The following is a 20107-nucleotide window of genomic DNA, read 5'->3' as shown; positions in this document are numbered from 1 at the left end:
TTCCACCCACTTTTGAAAGGCTGCAAGTCTCCACTGACGGTTTCCCTTAGTTATCACCTGCACCCAATTGATGGACCCACTTTTAAAAAGGTGGTCTTAAACTAAAGACCACCCCTCCACCCCTTGTTTCTGGATATTTTTAATCTTTTTTTCTTTAGTACCTTTTTTGAAGTACTAAGTGTACTTCCGTTCCAGGCAGGCCGCGGCGTAGGACGTCATGTCCTCTTGTGCGGTAAGCCCCCCCCCCACTGTCTTCTGGGACCTGTGTGGCTCAGAAGATAAGCTGGCCATTCACAAAGTGGCGCGCAGTAGGAAACCGGCAGTGAAGCCGCAGGGCTCCACTGCCGGTTTCCCTTAATTACAATGGCAGCACCTGCACCCGATCCGATGGACGGATTGGCCTCGGGTGCTGACATCGCGGGCTCCCTGGACAGGTAAGTGTCCTTATTAAAAGTCAGCAGCTACAGTGTTTGTAGCTGCTTACTTAAAAAAAAAATGTTTGTGGCTGGAACTCCGCTTTAATGACCAGGCCATTTTTTGTGATACGGCACTGCGTTATTTTAACTGACAATTGCGCACTGTACCCAAATAATATTGATGTCCCTTTTTCCCCACAAATAGAGCTTTCTTTTGGTGGTATTTGATCACCTCTGCGGTTTTTATTTTTTGTGCTATAAACAAAAAAAGACCGACAATTTTGAAAAAAAAATCACAATATTTTTAACTTTCTGCTCTAATACATATCCAAAAAAAAGATTTTAAAAAACTAATTTCCTCATCAATTTAGGCCAATATGTATTCTTCTACATATTTTTGGTAAAAAAAATCCCAATAAGCGTATATTGATTGGTTTGCGCAATAGAGCTGCCCTGCCACAGTATATATGCGGTTTGCGGTCTTTAAGTGGTTAAAATCACTGCTCCTTTAAAAACGATCTTTTTAAAAAAAATAATTTTGCATTGGTACAAGTCTCCTAGGGCAGTACCCAGGCCCCCATACCCTTTTTATGGCCAATAACTTGCATATAAGCCTTGCATATTTTTTTTTTTTCAAGCTTGGGTCACATAGACTTTAATAGGGTTCGTGGTTCGGGTCCGAACTTTTGTAATGTTCGAGTGTTCTGGTGCAAACTGAATCGGTGGGTGTTCGGCCCAACTCTATTTAACACTAGTACATGGTGCAATATACACATATCAGAAATATGAAATGTTGGGGTAACATACACTTTAAGGATGTGCTGCCTCCGTTTGGAAGGCTGAATGAATTTCTTGTAATTACTGTGATATTCTACCTAGTAAAGCTAGGGCATCTATTTTGTGAACACACTATTATTCTGACCATCGATAGCAACATCTCCTGGGAATGCACTGGTGAGTGGGCTGCAATGGGATCTACTGCTGGGGCCACTACAAGTTATGGACTTTACAGCCTCAGGTGTGCTGTTTAGGCCTGGCTGGATGCTGTGCTGAGTGTCCTCTGACAAGAAACGTATGCTACAAAACCAACAGGCCCCATGCTAAAGTGCATTTGTGGTCCTGGGTGATCACAGGAAGGTCAGTAAGCAAAGATATAAAGCATCCAAACAAACTGCACCATTACATTAGAGGAGCACTGTCAATGCTTTTCATAAACAGAGCAGAGCAGACCAGCTGTAAAAGCGAGAGTAAAACTGCTGTAAATACTGAAAGTGGCACTAAAAGTTATCCTCTTTTACATAAATACTCCATACATATTCACTACTTAATGGACCTGTATTCCATTTTTCATTAAATTGTTTCTTAATGTGTTTTTCTGCTTTATCACAACATCCTCTGTGAGCCCTTGAACTCTTCTTTTGAGCAGTGTGCGTTAGTTGCAGGCATGTACACTGCTCTATGGACACTACTAATCCCTTAGTCCATAGTTTGTAGTCCCTAGTCCATCTCAGGAGTGAGCAAGAGAGGGTGGCTATGTTCCTATATACAAAAGAACCATCAAGAACGAACGTAGACATCCTCTAACAGGAAGCTGAATCACAGCAGCAAAAAAAAAAAGAAGTTTGGAGGTTTGGAGGAGACTGAGAGCAATAGAAGATCCTTTCTTTTAGTTAAGAATACATATTTGAATAGATTTATTTATTTTTAAACCAGAGTTTAATGTCACTTGAGGTTTGCTTACCTTACTTTTGTAGCACAGGACCAAAAAATATATATTTTACATAAAATATAATTCTAGTGCTTTTTTAAGAAAAGACAAGAATAAAATTTGCAATGTTGAAGAGTTATAAACTTATCCACTTTCCAGGTGGGAACTTTGATGCACTTTGACATCTTTACTTCAGGTGAAAGAGGATCTTATTCCCCCACTGCTTTTACCCTTGGAACTTGTCTGTATAAGAAAATCCGTCCTTGACATATACCTGAACCAGACCACTCTGCTCATTAAAACTGCAAAGAAGAAGATTTTTCAGTGACTGATAGAAGTTCCTAAAAAATATATTTTATATATTAGGTTTATTTGATCTACAGATATGATGACTACTGTCATCTTCTACAATGCTGTTCTGGAATGATCATGAAATGGACAGAAACACATGTACTCGGTATCTGTAGAAATTACATTTATCGTATTACCTGATTAAAGTTGCTTTCGTGCACAGGCCAAGAAAATAGAATAATCACATTCCAATTAACCAAAGAAGAATATATTTAGCTGTTATCTGGTTGGGGAACATTAAAAAGTAAAATGCATGAAGAGGTAAAATTGTCTTCTATAAAATAGACCAGGTTATTATTTGAAATATGTCTTAAGGGGTATTTTAATTGCAAATATCCATTGTACAATTTGAAAGAATGGGGCTTACAGCAATGTGCACACCATCAAACTAACACCAGAATTTTTAACTTCAAAGCAAATATCTGTGGGTGTCTTTTTTTGCACTTCTTTGACTGCTATGGGAAAAGAACACCACTGACGGTGCAAATATTGTTTTATTTAACTCCTAAAGGTCCATTGACATCTTTGAGCTGTGGTGCAATAAATTCTTAATGGCACCCCAAAACAACTTTTAACGGTATAAGCACCAAGGCTGATATACGTATTCATACTTTACTACCTTGTAAGTCATTGACTCTGAAAAAGTATACAGGTCAGAATACCCACCCATACTTAATGCAAACTTGTTACCTTGCCTCCCTACGTATGTAATGAAAAGAGGAGGAGAATTACATCCCCAGAGCCTTTATCTTTAAAAAAAATCAAGCTGGTAATAGTAGCTCCCATGTCTTTTCTTCATTGGCTTCCTTTAATGTTTACAATAGAGTGGAAACAACAAAAGCCATAGACTGCTTAAAGCCACCAAGCTTTGATAGGAAATATCACTCATAGTTGAATTGTTAGGCTAGGTAGAATTATTCATTAAGAATGAATTAAGCAGAATCATCAAATACACTCACAGCAGAGACTTGTGGCCATAGGGGTTCTGACAATCAATTAGCTAAGGAGGCATATGTTACATTAATAGAGGCTTTGCTGGTGGGTCACTGTTAATGAAAGGTCAGCTATAATGAGGGTGGTTGGCAAATGGGAATCTCATATAAAGCAATTAGACATCACTTTACTCAGCTGCATCAAAATGAAGAGCAAGTTATTAAAAGTCAAAAAATATGTTATGTTACAAATAGAAGCAAATTTGCAAGGTGGTTTCAGTCAAAATACTTATGGTAAAATAATATGCTGTTTTTATTTGTATTGCAGTTACACAATAAAAACACTGCACTTTGTGAATACAGAACCATTTCTAATTTATTTATTTTTTTTATATTACAGAAGTTTTTTTGTAGCACACGAACTACAGATACAGAGATATAATTCCTGCATTTTTAGCCTAGGTCTTGTGAAATAAAATGCAAACAAATTAAAAATGACCTGAAAATGAAATAAATAATTTGGTAAAGTAGGGCAGAGTAGCCAAGAGATCACTAGTGCACTTTGTACATTACAGTTGCTCTTTATATTGCCTTACTACAAAAACTGAATACTATTCAGTCAATGGCAGACTGAAAGTGTCAACATTTTAGAAAGGTAGTGGGATTATACAACAAAGGCTTCTCGTTTTTAAATGCTATAGCCAATAGCCGGCAATAGGAATTTACATATTCTAAAGCCATATCACTACCAGATGGATTCCTATTGCTTGTAATAAGTTATTGCATGCAGTACAAACATTTTATTGAAAAAGACCATAAGCCCAGTGAGAATGAGATTTAAACAAGGGAATATAAAAATCTGCCATATCATGTAGACATATGACAGGAAAATTATACACTTAAATGTTTAGAACTTAAATGTGCAAAACTGCAAATTTGTCCATATCACACCAGAACATATAATCACTTGGAACTGAAATGTATTCATTCCCTCTATCCATTTCTTTCACTTGGTTTAAGAGACATCATCCCACCAGGGAATTGTTCTCCTTTTGTAAAAGACAAAAAAAATGTTTCACAGCAAGAGCTGCTTTTAACTATCACAGGCAATCCTACATTCAGAAAATGCTTTGGTTTGTTGGAAGGTAAAATTGCTCTGCAAGTGCTTCTGTGACTAAGGAGGTAAGCTTTATTACAGCCATAGTGCAACACTTAAGACATGGCCCCACTCCTTCATTTCTTGCCATGGCCTTCATTGCTTCTACTTGCTGCTAATTTTTCCCTGGTGTTTCTGTTTTGTCTGTTCTCCTCCTTCATTTCTTCTTTAGAGATTTGTTGCACTGCTTGGAGAATAACAGTTTCTACAATCTGTTTACTGGCATTTTGCAGCTTTACTTCTTCTGGATCTTTCCCAAGATTCTCTCCTAGGGCATAAATTCTGACAATGTAACAGGTGCAAAATATAAATGGATATCATTTCTTTGCATTTTTCCACTTTCAATTATCCATTTTCAGAAAAATTAAATTAGGTAGCTGGCTCTATAGGGGTTCACTTACTGCCCTTTACTGTTGTGCTTTTCATTTTTTTATTCAATAAGCCAGATCATTTTCCAGCTATGGGCTGGATTCATCAAGCTTCAACATTACCAGCTTTATGACCATGACTATGTTAAAAGTAGGCTTGACCCACATATACAATATCTGCGTGAACCCAGAATGCAGAGGTGGTCCCAAAATGTGTGAAATATATTCTAGGTTATTAGATTAATTGTATATAAACGTAATATCAAATTACTTTACAAATAATCCCATTAATCAAGCGACCATTTCTATATAACTGTGTCATGTAAATTCAGTTAAACATGGAAATGACTTTGTAACTATAAATTACTGCTTCATAACTAAAAGAACACCCAGTAAAACTTGTGTCAGCTACTGTATTGTGTATGAAAGTGCAGGTAAGTGATATGTTTTGCAAATGGAATCTGATGGAGCTGCAGCCTTGATGGAGCTTATGGAGCTGCAGACCTGAGTGCAGGTCCGTAGGATTATACTTATCTTTAGCCCTGATTGGGTTTTTTTACCGCCAACATAAACGCTCTTCATTCTACACTGTGGTCCCATTTATTTCTATAGGTAGCTGTACTCATGGAGGCTTCTAGAGGTCACCCAGAATACAGCTCTCCTCATAGGAAAGAAAGGGCTGTGCAGCACAGGTACAAAATGAGGAGCCATGTGGGTCAACAACACTGAAGTTGAATAAAAATTATCTTCTAAATGGGAAGTCGCTGCTGAGGAAGAGCTGAAAACACAGGCAAGATGGCGGCACGTTTCACAGTACCATACAAATGTGTAGGAACAAATTTACCCTCTAAAGGTTACATCTGCCAAAACCTTGCATGCTGGATCACCAAACAAAAATACAGCCTTAATAGAATGTTTCATTTTCAAATCAATTTAATTAGTTTATAATGCTAGCATGCATAAAATTACTTGTCCTAGAAACGTGCAAAAGTGCTACACTCAGCAAAGAGCCAGCTCATCACTTAAGCTGGCCATAGATGGATCATTGTTTTTTTTTTCATCCCAGTCTTGGGGGGAAGGGAACCTAGGAACCTCATTATATGACTAAAGACCAGTTTAAAAAGTTTTTTGAGAGCTCAATATGCTATTAGAAAGGGTATGGATGGGTATATTAAGCACCATAATATATAAGAAGATCAAAAAAGCAGAATAAGATATGGGACTTTAAATGTGTTTAAACTGCCAGGAAAATGTTCAAAAACACCACTGCATAAAATCACATTATGTTATTATTTATTACAAGTACTTACTGTATATAGCACCATCAATTTACACAACATATTCTCCTCAGTCCCTGCCCTCAAAGAGCTTAAAATCTAAGGTCCCTAACTAACATTCATACATAACACATAGTAGGGCCAATGTAGACAGGATCCAATTAACCTACCAGCATGTCTTTGGAGTGTGGGAGGAAACCAGAGTTCCCGAAGGAAACCCACACAGGCACAGGGAGAACATGTGAACTCTGTGCAGGTAGTGCCGTGGTTGAGATTCAAACCGACGAACCATAGCGCTGCTAAGCGGAAGTGCTAGCCACTTAGCCACTGTATAGGCTTAGTATAAAAAAGGTAATCCACTTAAAAAATACACTAAAGTTAAAGTGTGTATGAATAGCAACTTGAAGTCATGAAAATAATATTTCGTATAGGACCCCACCCCCCAAAAAATTTAAACAGACCCCTAAAAATAGTTTTCCATACAATTGATTTGAGGGGGGGTTGGTGCGCTATTTACAAGGTGTTATTTTTGTATAGCTTTCCTCACTTCAAGTGGCTATATATGTGCACTTTAACTTTAGTGCATTTTTAAGTGAATTATCTGTTTTAATACTATATTAAAATGATGTTATTTTATGCAGTGGTGTTTTTGAACTCTTTCCTTACAGTTTAGGTGCCTTTAAAGTCCCATATACTTTTCTACTGTTTTAGTCTTTTGTTAGAGTTCAGAAAAGTTGAGTCTTTGTGGCTGATTTGAGGAGACTTTAGTAATATCTTCTAGGATAATGGACTAATGGCCTGCCTTAATCTTGACAATATCTATATTACATAACTGCGTGAATGGTTGATCATCCAAAAAGAGATGATCTCCAAATAAACAGCCATAGACTTAAGTTATGATACCCTCAGTTCTCTTAACTGAGCATATCTCCTCTGCAAGGTGGGAAGAAGTAATTTGCACTTGGGTTGAAGCTATTATAGCTGAAAAGGATGGGCCAACTCAATATTAAACCCTACAGACTAATGCCCCGTACACACGATCGGATTTTCCGACAACAAATATTGGATGTGAGCTTGTTGACTGAAAGTCCGACCGTGTGTGTGCTCCATCGAACATTTGCAGTTGGACTTTCCGCTAACAAATGTTTGATAGCAGGTTCTCAAATTTTCCGCCAACAAAACGTTGTTGTCGGAATTTCCGATCGTGTGTACACAAGTCCGACGCACAAAAGTCCACGCATGTTCGGAATCAAGCAGAAGGAGCCACACTGGCTATTGAACTTCCTTTTTCTCAGCTCGTCGTATGTCTTGTACGTCACCATGGTCATAATTGTTGGCCAACATTTGTTTGACCGTGTGTATGCAAGACAAGTTGGAGCCAACATCCTTCGAACAAAAATCCACGGTTTTGTTGTCGGAAAGTCTGATCGTGTGTATGAGGCATTAGACTGGGATGTCATTAAAGTTCATGTGCATGTAAAGGCGGGTGTCCCAATACTTTTGACAATATAGTGTATCTGGAACAATATGAAGTAGGGAGTTTAAATTCAGATGGCAGCAAATAGAATGACTTCATGTAACTGAGGTAGTTTAAGAATGCCATATGTTGCCAGACAGAGCATCCATTCAATTGAGGAATGCTTTGAGAGATCTACATTGTCTCAGAGAAAAGTAAAAGTAGTGAATTTTTTCTTTGACTGAATGCTTAACAGGTAGTGGGATAATGCTTAAATAGGTGGTGGGATAATGCCTTAGGGTTGCTGGGAAGTTTGTTATACTGAGATAGTTCAGAAAATCAGTAGTGCATAGAAGCTCATTAAATATGAATCCTGTGGTGCCACCTAGGTGTAATGCCGCGTACACACGGTCGGACTTTCCAACGTAAAATGTGCGATCAACCGTGTGTAGGCTTTATCGGACAGTTTCAATCGGAATTTCCATCTCACAAAATTTGAGATCTGGTTCTCAAATTTTCCGACAACAAAATCCGTTCGCGTAAATTCCGATTGTGTGTACACAATTTCGACGCACAAAGTGCCACGCATGCTCAGAATCAAGCAGAAGAGCCGCACTGGCTATTGAACTTCATTTTTCTCGGCTCATCGTAAGTGTTGCACGTCACCACGTTCTTGACGTTCGGAATTTTCGACAAGATTTGTGTGATCGTGTGTATGCAAGACAAGTTTGAGCCAACATCCGTTGGAAAAAAAACCCATGGATTTTGTTGTTGGAATGTCCGATCAATGTCCGATCGTGTGTACAGGGGATTAGTGTTGAAATGATCCTAAGTAGTAAAGACGTGGGTGTGAGACTGCGAGACCTCCTGTTACCTTCCTCCTTTGTAATTTCCCAAAAGTGATTCTCACTCTTCTACCTATCCGTGTGAAAAAGTGGTGCAGTGGTTTAAGGTAGAAGGGTAGAAACTGCATGGGATAGTTCTGCAAAACAGTTTGGGCATAAGAACCATTTTAATGTATTTGTCTTTTCTACCACAGACAAGGGCAATTTACTCCTGCAGTGTATACAGTTAGTACATTAATGGAACACAGAATGCTAGTTAAGACCAGGGCTTTTTTTCTCAGAAAATAGGTGCAGGAACTCCCTCCTCCTGAGTCACCCTTCATCTCAACCCCCTACCCACCTCTGAGCACTGTCTCTTGGCTCCAACCCCTACCCAGTTCCCAAAATTGTCCCTTTTAGAGAATACAAAACCAATTATCATTTTGTGCTACTAAGTAATTTGTATGGAATTTGATAGACCCCCACCCCAGCAACAGTAGACCCTCCAGCAACAATAGATCCCCCACACAAGAACAGACCTTTCCCCCCAGCAACAATGGGCCCTCCCACAACAAAAATACCACCCCAACAACAATAGACCCCACCAGCAAAAACAGATCCTCCAGCAGCCAGCAATAGTAGACCTCTCCCTCAATAGTAGATCTTTCACAGCAAAAGTAGACCCCCTGCCAGCAACAATAGAACTACCCAATAACACCTCCCCCCACAAAAATAGACACCCAACAATGAAAACAGATCCCCAGCAGCCAGCATCAATAGACCCTCTAGCACACCTCAGCAATCCTTGCCAAAAAATACATTCAGTTGTGGAGGTGCCGGAACTGCGTTCCCCCGCGTTCCCGCTGAAAAAAAGCCCTGGTTAAGACTATTATAATCTGATATTCTGGGGGAAATCTGGATTGCCAAATAACAGAAAATATACACACAAGTTTTTTGAGAAAGTAAAGGGGAAATGGATTATACTTTAGCCTGTATATTACTTACTATTCTGGTAATAACTGTTTGTTGTCTGTTTCTGTTTAGTTTTGCCTTCTGCTAGCACTGTTTCTTTGCCTGTCTGGCTGTCTGTTGTTGCCAGTGGATTAAATCCAAGGACCATAAACTGGAATTATCACACAGTAAATGAACGCCCTCTGGTTAATACCAGGCACAGATTAGGCTCTGATCCTCATTGTGAATCCACATCTACTGGTGGTATATTGCATACCAATACTTGTCCTATCTACTATGACTTTCTTCTTTCCAGTCTGATTATTCTACTGTCATTTGGTTCCAATGCTATGCCATTTATTAAATAATCTTAACCTTATGTTGGTTTGTTCTACAACCACAGCAACCATTTTAAGATGATATACGAAACTGTCATTCAAAACCAAAGTGCTAACATTTAAACCAAATCCAAAGAGACCCAGGTTCCCATACATATTTAAGCCATTTATCATTTTTCTATATATGTATACAGAATCTTACAGGATAATCATCATGTCACAGCTACATCTCCAAACCATTTTTCAACACAGAGAACAAATGCAGTTGTCCCAGCTGTTTCATTTAACTACAGCCATACATTTGGACTCCACATTATAATTTAAACACCATGAGAAAATAGGTCATGCCTACAGAAAAGAAAATATTGCACTTTGTGTCATGTAAAAGAAAATGTTTAACCACTTCAGCCTCGGAAGGATTTACCCCCTTCCTGACCAGAGCATTTTTTGCGATTGGGCACTGCGTCGCTGACAATTGCGCGGTCGTGCGACGCTGTAACCAAACAAAATTGACTTTCTTTTTTCTCCCACAAATAGAGCTTTGTTTTGGTGGTATTTGATCGGCTCTGTGGTTTTTATTTTTTGCGCTATGAACAAAAAAAGATTGACAATTTTGAAAAAAAAAAAACAATATTTTTTTTACTTTTTGCTATAAGAAATATCCCCAAAAAATATATAAATAAACACATTTCTTCCACAGTTTAGGCTGATATGTATTCTTCTACATATTTTTTGAAAAAAAAATTGCAATAAGTGTATATTGATTGGTTTGCGCAAAAGTTATATCGTCTACAAAATAGAAGATAGATTTATGGCATTTTTATTATTTTTTTTTACTAGTAATGGCAGCGATCTGCGATTTTTATCGGGACTGCAACAATATGGCGGACAGATCGGACACTTTTTGACACTATTTTGGGACCATTGACATTTATACAGCAATCAGAGCTACAAATAGCCACTGATTACTGTATAAATGACACTTGGCAGGGAAGGGGTTAAACACTAGGGGGCGATCAAGGAGTTAAGTGTGTTCCCTTGATGTGTTCTAACTATGGGGGGGTGGGCTCACTACAACATGACAGAGATCATTGCTCCCGATGACAGGCAGGAGTAGATCCCTGTCATGCTGCGAGGCAGAACAGGGAAATGCTTTGTTTACATAGGCATCTCCCCGTTCTGCCTCTCCTTGCCGCAATCGCAGGCCGCCGGTGAACATAGAGTTTGCAGGACCCGCGGCACACAGCGGGCACGCACGCGCCACTGATGGAAAATTTAAAGGGACGTACGGGTAGGCCCTTTTGCCTGCCCGTGCCATTCTGCCAACGCAAATCAGTGTGTGGCGTTCGCCAAGTGGTTAAACATTTCCTTTTGTCCATGGTATTCTTTTGAAAAGGCATCCATTCATTAAAAATTATTAAATATACACTATATTACCAAAAGCATTGGGACGCCTGCCTTTACACGCACATGAGGGCTGAAGACTGAATCTACTGATGGCTTCTTCTGTCAGGACTGTAGAAGTAAACAAAAATCTTGCACTCCATGTGTACTAAAATTATATATCTCAGAAACAGCAGCACTCTAATAGCCGATTATCAGATACCTAAACATAAATAAAAAACTGGTGTGCTGTCTCTTTAAATACATTCCAGTGCAATGAATGTATTTCAAACCATGTGCATAATAAATACTATTTTATTGTCCAAACCATAGGTAAAGTACATCAACATTAAATAAATGAATTAATAGTGTATTAATATCAAATAATATAAAATGACAGAGTCAATGCCAAAAGAGTTCATATCACACTGCCAAAATAGTGTTGTGAAAAGCCATCGCAAATCCTGTATTCTGCCAAGTGCTCCCACACCTCTAAGACCCCTTTCACAGAGAGGCGCTTTTCAGGGCGTTTTAGCGCTAAAAATAGCTCCTGTAAAGCGCCTCTCATGTCTCCCCAGTGTGAAAGCCTGAGTGCTTTCACACTGGGGCGGTGCACTTGCGGGACGTTCTGAAAAGTCCTGCAAGCAGCATCTTTAGGGCGGTGCGGGAGCGGTGTATACACCAATCCCAAAATGCCCTGCCCATTGAAATGAATGGGCAGCGCCACCAAAGCACCTGCAAAGCACTTTGGTAGCGCAGCAACACGAATGCTTTTACCCCTTTCTTCGGCCGCTAGCAGGGGTTGAAAGCCAATAGCTCTTTCAGTGGGAAAATAGCCTTAGTACCAGGCTTATTAACAGAAACAATAGACCTCTATATTATAGCAGGTCATCCCAGCTTATACACATCACTGATCTCCACCACTTTGCGGCTCCAATACATATAGGGGTAGCCCATACTTTCTCATAAGGTCAATCCAATGTCACCACCATGAAGAAAAGGCAAAAAGGAACCACATTGTGTAATGCCGCCATAAAGTTAAATTTATTATTGACACCAAGGTATTCATAATGTTATACAGTAGAGACAACCTCATCTCCACATCGTCATCATGCTTGGCAAGCATGATGACGTCATCATCCTTGCTGTTCCCAATGCAGCTATGCGGTTTGCGCTCGATGCTAAAAAAATTAAAGGGACTGCGTAAAAATAAAACAAAAATAATAAAACAAATAATAAAACATTTTTTAAAGCGCCTCCTATCCCTCCGTGCTTGCGCGCAGAAGTGAACGCAAATGCAGGTCACGCATGCATATGTAAACGGTGTTTACACCACACATGTGAGGTATCGCCATGAACGTTATAGCTAGAGCAATAATTCTAGCCCTAGACCTCCTCTGTAACTCTAAACTGGTAACCTGTAAAAATGTTTAAAGTGTCGCCCATGGAGATTTTTTTGTATCATAGTTTTTCGCTATTCCATGAGTGTGTGCAATTTTAAAGCCTGACATGTTAGGTATTTATTTACTCGGTGTAACATCATCTTTTATATGTTACTAAAAAATTGGGTTATATATTTAGTTTTTTTGCATTCAAATTCATTAAAGTGTATTTTTTCCTAAAAAAATGCACTTGAAAAATGGCTGCGCAAATACTGTGACATAAAAAATAGCAACTATCGCCATTTAATTCTCTAGTGTCTCTGCTAAAAAAAAAAAAAATATATATATATATATATATATATATATATATATATATATAAAATGTTTGGGGGTTCTAAGTAATTTTCTAGCATAAAATACTGATTTTTACTTGTTAACAAAATGTGCCAGAAAAGGCCTGTTAATGTTGATGTACTTTACCTATGGTTTCACATATAAAATAATATTTATTATGCACATGGTTTGAAATGCATTCATTGCACTTGAGTGTAGTATTTAAAGGGATAGCACACCAATTTTTCTTCTATCAGGTGCAAGACACAGCATCAGCATATGTATTCCCAGTTCTTCTTACCTAAAACAACCACCATGTGAAAGTCTTCCATTCTTATTGAATTGTTTGTCTACTTTGCAAAATGTTAAAGTGTCAGTAACCCGAAATTTTTTTTGTGCCATTGGCTTTAAAAGTATCTTCTTTAACTGTATGCTTAACCTTTTCTAAAACGGCGCTTTACCGTTGTTTTAGAGGCGCTTTTCGGCCACTAGCAGGGTGCTTTTAACCCCTGCTAGCGGCCGAATAATGGGTTAAAAGCGCCCCCAAAGCGCCACTGCTGAGGCGTTTTGCAGGTGCTTCGGCAGCTCTGCCCCTTGATTTCAATGGGCAGGGGTGCTTTAGGAGCGGTGTATATACCGCTCCCAAAGTGCCCCAAAGAAGCTGCTTGCAGGACTTTTTTTGCCGTCCTACCAGTGCAGCATGCTTACACACTGGGGTTTTCTCACTGGGATTGCAGATGAGGCATCTTTCAGGCACTTTACGGGCGCTATTTTTAGTGCTAGAGTGCCTGAAAAATGCTTCCAGCGTGAAAGGGGTCTTACAGTATTGCAGCTGAGTCTCCAGGTTCTGCATTCCCACCATCACTGCACATACTCTAGTTTCTCCTGCAAGTAAGCCTCTCTTATGAGATCTGCAGATTTTTCTAATATTGCTATTTGCTTTTTATATGGTCGCACTGGTTAACATAGGTTTACATATATTTTAAACTTCACTTTCTGCAGCAGGAGGAGTGAGATGATGGCACAGTGCCTGAGCCAGAGGCCACAGCAGAGTTAATTTTCCACTAGTGTCTCTAAAAGATAAGCCAGTGACTAATCAAAAACACCAGTGCCTTTCTCTGACAGGAACACAAGGTTTGGGTGTACTAATCCTTTTAAAGGAAAGGTGCAGTGTATTTTCACAGTACATATATTAACCTATTATTGCAACGTTTACCTTAAAATCATTTTACACAACTTTTATAGTTTTACAAACATTTTTTTTCTATTTTTTTTGTAACGTAGATTAGCCACTAGATAGAGTGTTCAGTGTTTCAGTACAATCATTTTACCTCCCTTCTTAACAACTGTTTAATATGGGCTATCAACCAAATAATAAGTACTTTATTTTCAATAAGTCAGACAACTTACTGTATATTAACAAATATGGCAGCCCTCAAGAACATACACTATATTGTCAAAAGTATTAGGACGCCTGTCTTTACATGCACATGAACTTTAATGGCATCCCAGTCTTAGTCCGTAGCGTTCAATATTGAGTTGGTCCACCCTTTGCAGCTATAACAGCTTGAACTCTTTTGGGAAGGCTGTCCACAAGGTTTAGGAGTGTGTCTGTGGGAATGTTTGACCAGTCTTCCAGAAGCACATTTGTGAGGTCAGGCACTGATGTGAATGAGAAGGCCTGTCTCGCAGTCTCCACTCTAATTCATCCCAAAGGTGTTCTATCAGGTTGAGGTGCAGGCCAGTCAAGTTCCTCCACCTCAAACTCGCTCATCCATGTCTTTATGGACCTTGCTTTGTGCACTGTTCCAAATCATTTGGTGGAGGGTTGATCTGCAGGGGTTGGGCTTGGCCTCTTAATTCCAGTGAAGGGAATTTTTAAGGCGTCAGCGTACCAAGACATTTTGGACAATTTCATGTCCCCAACTTTGTGGGAGCAGTTTGGGGGTGGCCTCTTCATGACTGCACACCAGTGCAAAAAGCAAGGTCCATAAAGACATAGATGAGCGAGTTTGGGATGGAGGAACCAGTCAGGCCTGCACAGAGTTCTGACCTCAACACCTTTGTGATGAATTCGAGTGGAGACTGCGAGCCAGGCCTTCTCTTCCAACATCAGTGCCTGACCTCACAAATGCGCTTCTGGAAGAGTGGTCAAACATTCCCATAGACACACTCCTAAACCTTGTGGACAGCATTCCCAGAAGAATTGAAGCTGTTATAGCTGCAAAGGGTGGGCCAACTCAATATTGAACCCTATGGACTAAGACTGGGATGCTATTAAAGTTCATGTGCATGTAAAGGCAGGTGTCCCAATACTTTTGGCAATATAGTGTATATACTTACAAATTATATAAAAAAAAACTATATTTGAAAAACAAACTTACAATGATAAGATTATACGCATGAAGACCTTTTTACATGTTTATCTAAGAAAATCTTTTTTTCACGTTTATCTAAGAAAGCCATTCCCTTTAAACAAAAATCCTAAAATTATGTATTGGGGTCATCATGCTGAAAGTAACTCTGCTCATGACAACTTTTAGGCTAAGAAGGCAGAAGTTGCAGCGTAGGAAATCCTATAACTTGCAATTGAGCATCTGTTCTTCCGTTATATCTATACTAAGAAGACAGCATAGAATTATCCAACTGATTTCAAAAGCCAGTAATGTATGCATCCCATATGTGCAAGTATTATATTTCAAATGCAGTTCCCGATGCAGCAAAAGATACTCTTTCAAATGTAAACACAAACGGTACACTTATTGTGTGAAACATCTGGGCTTCCAGATAAGAAGGATTATGTAGTCATTGTAGAAAATGGAAGGAGCCCTTTAGTTGGGGAGATGAAATTGAAAAGAAAAACCGCAAAACAATTAAAAAAAAAACGTATACATAGACATCCCCTAAATAATTAAGCAGATTCATAGATTCATAGACTTGACGGCACCTTGCTTCTAATTTCTGTATAGCATTATCAATGACCACATCTTATCCATACCAAAGTAGGTCATGATTATAAAGAAATTAAAAGTTATATAATCAAATACACAATACAATACAATTTAATTTTATTACCTACTTTTTTTTTTATGGCGAGGGTAATTTATTAAGACAGAATCTGGAGCAGCCATGCATGACAACCAATCAGCTTCTAGCTTTTATTTTCAAAGCTTAACTGAACAAATTGACAGTAGAAGATGACTGGTTACTATGCACATCTGCTCCAGATTCTGTTTGCTCCAGTTTTAGTACATTCCCCCAGTGTACATAACTATTCAATGCCAAGGTGCATTAGGCCATTACATGTTTGCTGCAATAGTCCTGTCCTATTAGGCCCTGTAAATGTATGTGAATGTTTATAAATGTGCAGTATTAAAGTGGTATTAAATCCAAAAACAAAAATGTAATAAATTTCAGCTTTCCAATCTGTGGTGGCTGCAGTCGTTTTTTTTTTTCGTATGCCTTATTTCCCCTTTATATCATCTGGTGATCCTGCCAGTAACACACCTCCCATCATAGGGTGTCTGTATTCTGGATGAAGTCATAAAACAGGCACCTTTACAAACAGCATTGTCAGTTTGGGGGAGGTGTGCAGTATTAAAGTGGTATTAAACCCAAAAACAAAAATGTAGTATATTGAAGCTTCATCATTAGATGTGGTGGCTGCATTATTATTTTTTATGCCTTTTTTTCCCCTTTATATCACCTGGCAATCCTGCCAGCAAACCACCTCCTGTTTTAGGGTGTCTGCATTCTGAATGAAGTAGTAAATCAGGCACCTGTGTGGGCAGCATTGTCAGTCTGGGGGGAGATGTACAGTATTAAAGCAGAATTAAACCCCAAAACAAAAATGTAATATATTGCAGCTTACCAATCCTTAGATGTGGTGGCTGCATTAATTTTCCTTTTTTATGCCTTTTTTTTTCCTTTTTATCACCTGGTGATCCTGCCATTTACACACCTCCTGTCTTAGGTTGTCCGCCTTCAGGATAAAGTATTAAAGCAGATACCTTTACGAGCAGCATTGTCAGTCTGGAGGGAGATGCAGTATTAAAGTGATATTAAACCCCAGAAGAAAAATGTAATATATTGAAGCTTCACTATTAGATGTGGTGGCTGCATTTGTTTTTTGTATGTCTATTTTTCGTCTGTGTTTCACCTGGTGATCCTGCCAGTAACACACCTCCTGCCTTAGGGTGTCTGCATTCTGGATGAGGTAGTAAAGCAGACACCTTTGAGAGCAGAATTCCCTGTCTAGGGTAGGGTTTCTCAACTAGGGTTCCTCCAGAGTTTGCTATGGGTTCCTTGAGCAATAAGAGATTTCTGCCTCTCAGATGAGTAACCAATAACAACAATGATGTTTTTAGCAGTCTTTAAGGGGGGTTCTTCCCAATGACCACAAATGTAAGGAGCATTCTTTCTACTGACCATCACAAAAATATACTATGCTCTATAAATATAATAATTAATAGCAGGGGTTCCCTGAAGACAAAAAGTTATTTCAAGGGTTCCCTCATGCTAAAAAGATTGAGAAAGGCTGGACTAGGGGAGGGCATTGTTAGCAGAGTTAGCTGTATTTAAAGAGGAGTTCCAGGTTCCAGCCACCTTTGCAAAAAGTCAGCAGCTACAAAAACTTTCCACTTCCGTTCCATGGTGCTCGGAACAGAAGTGGAAAGCAGGCAACTGTCAAAATTGGGTACCTGCTCCCCCCCCCCCCCGCTCCTCAAAAGTGCCAATTGTGCAAGAGGAGCGGGGAACGAGTCCTTATAGTGGAACTTCCCCTTTTGGGTGGCGCGCCGCTTTAACAAATTGAGGTTGAACTCTCGCAATTATCAATAATTTATAAGCAGTTACAGAAACCGTTTTTTGATTTTGTGATAAGGGTTTTACATAAATGAATAAAAGCTGACCATTGCACCCCTGTCAGTGGTAAATGTTTTTCCTCACCCCTCTAACTACTACTCGGTCTGAATCACCAGGTGAAAAGAAAACAAAAAAAGAAAAAAAAGAAAGACAATGCTTAAGAATTTGTGAGCTGCAATCTGATAAATGTTTGTTTTTCAGTTGAATAACTTCAAGGAATCAGCAACACATTTCATGCCAGTTAAGAACCCTGTCACTAAGCATTCTAGAACTACATTGCATTCAAACTTTTTATCAGCACTGTCCCTGCAGCCAAAGATAGACTAACTCCTGTACATTGTTGTAGACTTACTCCTGTACATTGTTGTAGACTAACTCTTGTACATTGTTGTAGACTAACTCCTGTACATTATTGAAGACTTATTCCTGTACATTGTAGTAGACTAACTCCTGTACATTATTGAAGACTTATTCCTGTACATTGTAGTAGACTAACTCCTGTACATTGTTGTAGACTAACTCTTGTACATTGTAGTAGACTTACTCCTGTATATTGTTGTATACTTACTCCTGTACATTGTTGTAGACTTACTCCTGTATATTGTTGTATACTTACTCCTGTACATTGTAGTGGACTTACTCCTGTACATTGTTGTAGACTTACTCCTGTACATTGTAGTAGACTTACTCCTGTATATTGTTGTAGACTTACTCCTGTACATTGTTGTAGACTTACTCCTGTACATTGTTGTATACTTACTCCTGTACATTGTAGTAGACTTACTCCTGTACATTGTTGTAGACTTACTCCTGTACATTGTTGTAGACTTACTCCTGTACAGTGCTGTAGACTTACTCCTGTACATTGCTGTATACTTACTCCTGTATATTGCTGTATACTTACTCATGTACATTGCTGTATACTTACTCCTGTACATTGTTGTTGACTAACTGCTGTACATTGTTGTAGACTTACTCCTGTACATTGTAGTAGGCTTACTCCTGTACATTGCTGTAGACTTACTCCTGTACATTGTAGTAGGCTTACTCCTGTACATTGTAGTAGGCTTACTCCTGTACATTGCTGTATACTTACTCCTGTATATTGCTGTATACTTACTCCTGTATATTGTATACTTACTCGTGTACATTGTTGAGCAGGCAGCAGACAAGCGGCACCCTCAGTCTTCCCCTCTTGATAATGGAAGGTCTCTGATGTGTTTTTGCTGATCACATGCAGATAGCCTTTAAGTCTAGCAAAGGTGAACTCCCCCTTCTTTGATCTTCCTCTTCTCCTATCTCTACCGGGGCATTACAGGACCGGAGCAATGTATAGAAAGGGCGGAATGCAGGAAGCAGAGGTTACCTGGAGAATAGAGCATTGTGTGGAGTGTCCGTGGAAGGGACGGAAAGGAATGGATGATAATCGCTGATCCCGCGATGTGACTTTCAGCACCTCGGACAGTTCCCGTCCAGCGCCGCCTCTGTCAGTTCTCCGTCCGGCTACACTGATCTCTGTATTCTGCGGATCGCTTAGCGGAGGGAGCAATCATCAGCACCATCCCATCCCAGGATCTCAGGTCTCCTCTGTTCAGATCTTCTGTGCTCAGCTCTCTGAATGACACAAGGTGATGAGAAGGATTAATGTGAAAAACGAGCTTATGCTGATTGCTGAGATACCACCGTAGGAAGGCCGGCTAATTGTTTCTAATTATCCCCCAGCAGTAGCGCTGCATGAGCAATGCGTGACATTTAAGTGTCTAACGTCCAAGGTTGACTAAACATTTGTTTTTAAATGAATGTAGGATTTGTTTAGTAGTGCTTTGTAATTACAATCTGGGGCGCACTAACCTTTAGCCTCACTGTTGTATAGCATAATTGTATAATTAATGTGCACATATGGATTTCTGTTAAAGGAGAAGTATGGTCAAAGCTCTTCTGGTCCTACTTCTCCTGGGGATCACAGGCAAGGCCAGTGCTAGGCTATTGTGCACCCTAGGTAAAACCAGCTAGTTGCTCCCCCCATCCCCCACTTCAACATTTTAAAAAACAGTCTCTGGACACTGAACTCTGTGTAGTGTCCATAAGGGGTCTGGTGGTGTGCCGCACTGGAATTAGGGATGAGCTTGATGTTCGGGTCAAACATAAATTTAACTCGAACATCGGGTGTTCGCCAAAGAGCGAACATTATGGGGCGTTCGCGACCAATTCGAGCGCCGTGGGACGCCCCATAATGCACTGCAAGATCGCAGTGCATTGCTGTATAATGATTGGCCAAAGCATGCACCTGACCTGCATGCTTTGGCCAATCACAGCACCCTCTGCTAAGAGAGCCATAATTGGCCAAAGGCCAATATATACTATATATA

The 20107-nt window shown here is 39.4% G+C and overlaps 1 long non-coding RNA gene across 1 annotated transcript; it reads right to left on the bottom strand.

The window, feature by feature from the left end:
• Positions 1–4721: 4721 nt before the first annotated feature.
• LOC141145927 (uncharacterized) lies at positions 4722–19510 on the bottom strand. Its single transcript, XR_012244704.1, has 3 exons — positions 18880–19510; positions 16747–16907; positions 4722–4831 (listed from the first exon to the last, which is right to left on the bottom strand). It is a non-coding gene; the product is annotated as an uncharacterized lncRNA (long non-coding RNA).
• Positions 19511–20107: the final 597 nt, after the last annotated feature.

This window comes from Aquarana catesbeiana, linkage group LG05 (assembly GCF_042186555.1).
Source record: "Aquarana catesbeiana isolate 2022-GZ linkage group LG05, ASM4218655v1, whole genome shotgun sequence".
Classification (NCBI taxonomy): Eukaryota; Metazoa; Chordata; class Amphibia; order Anura; family Ranidae; genus Aquarana; species Aquarana catesbeiana.
This window is presented reverse-complemented; position numbering and strand designations above follow the sequence as displayed.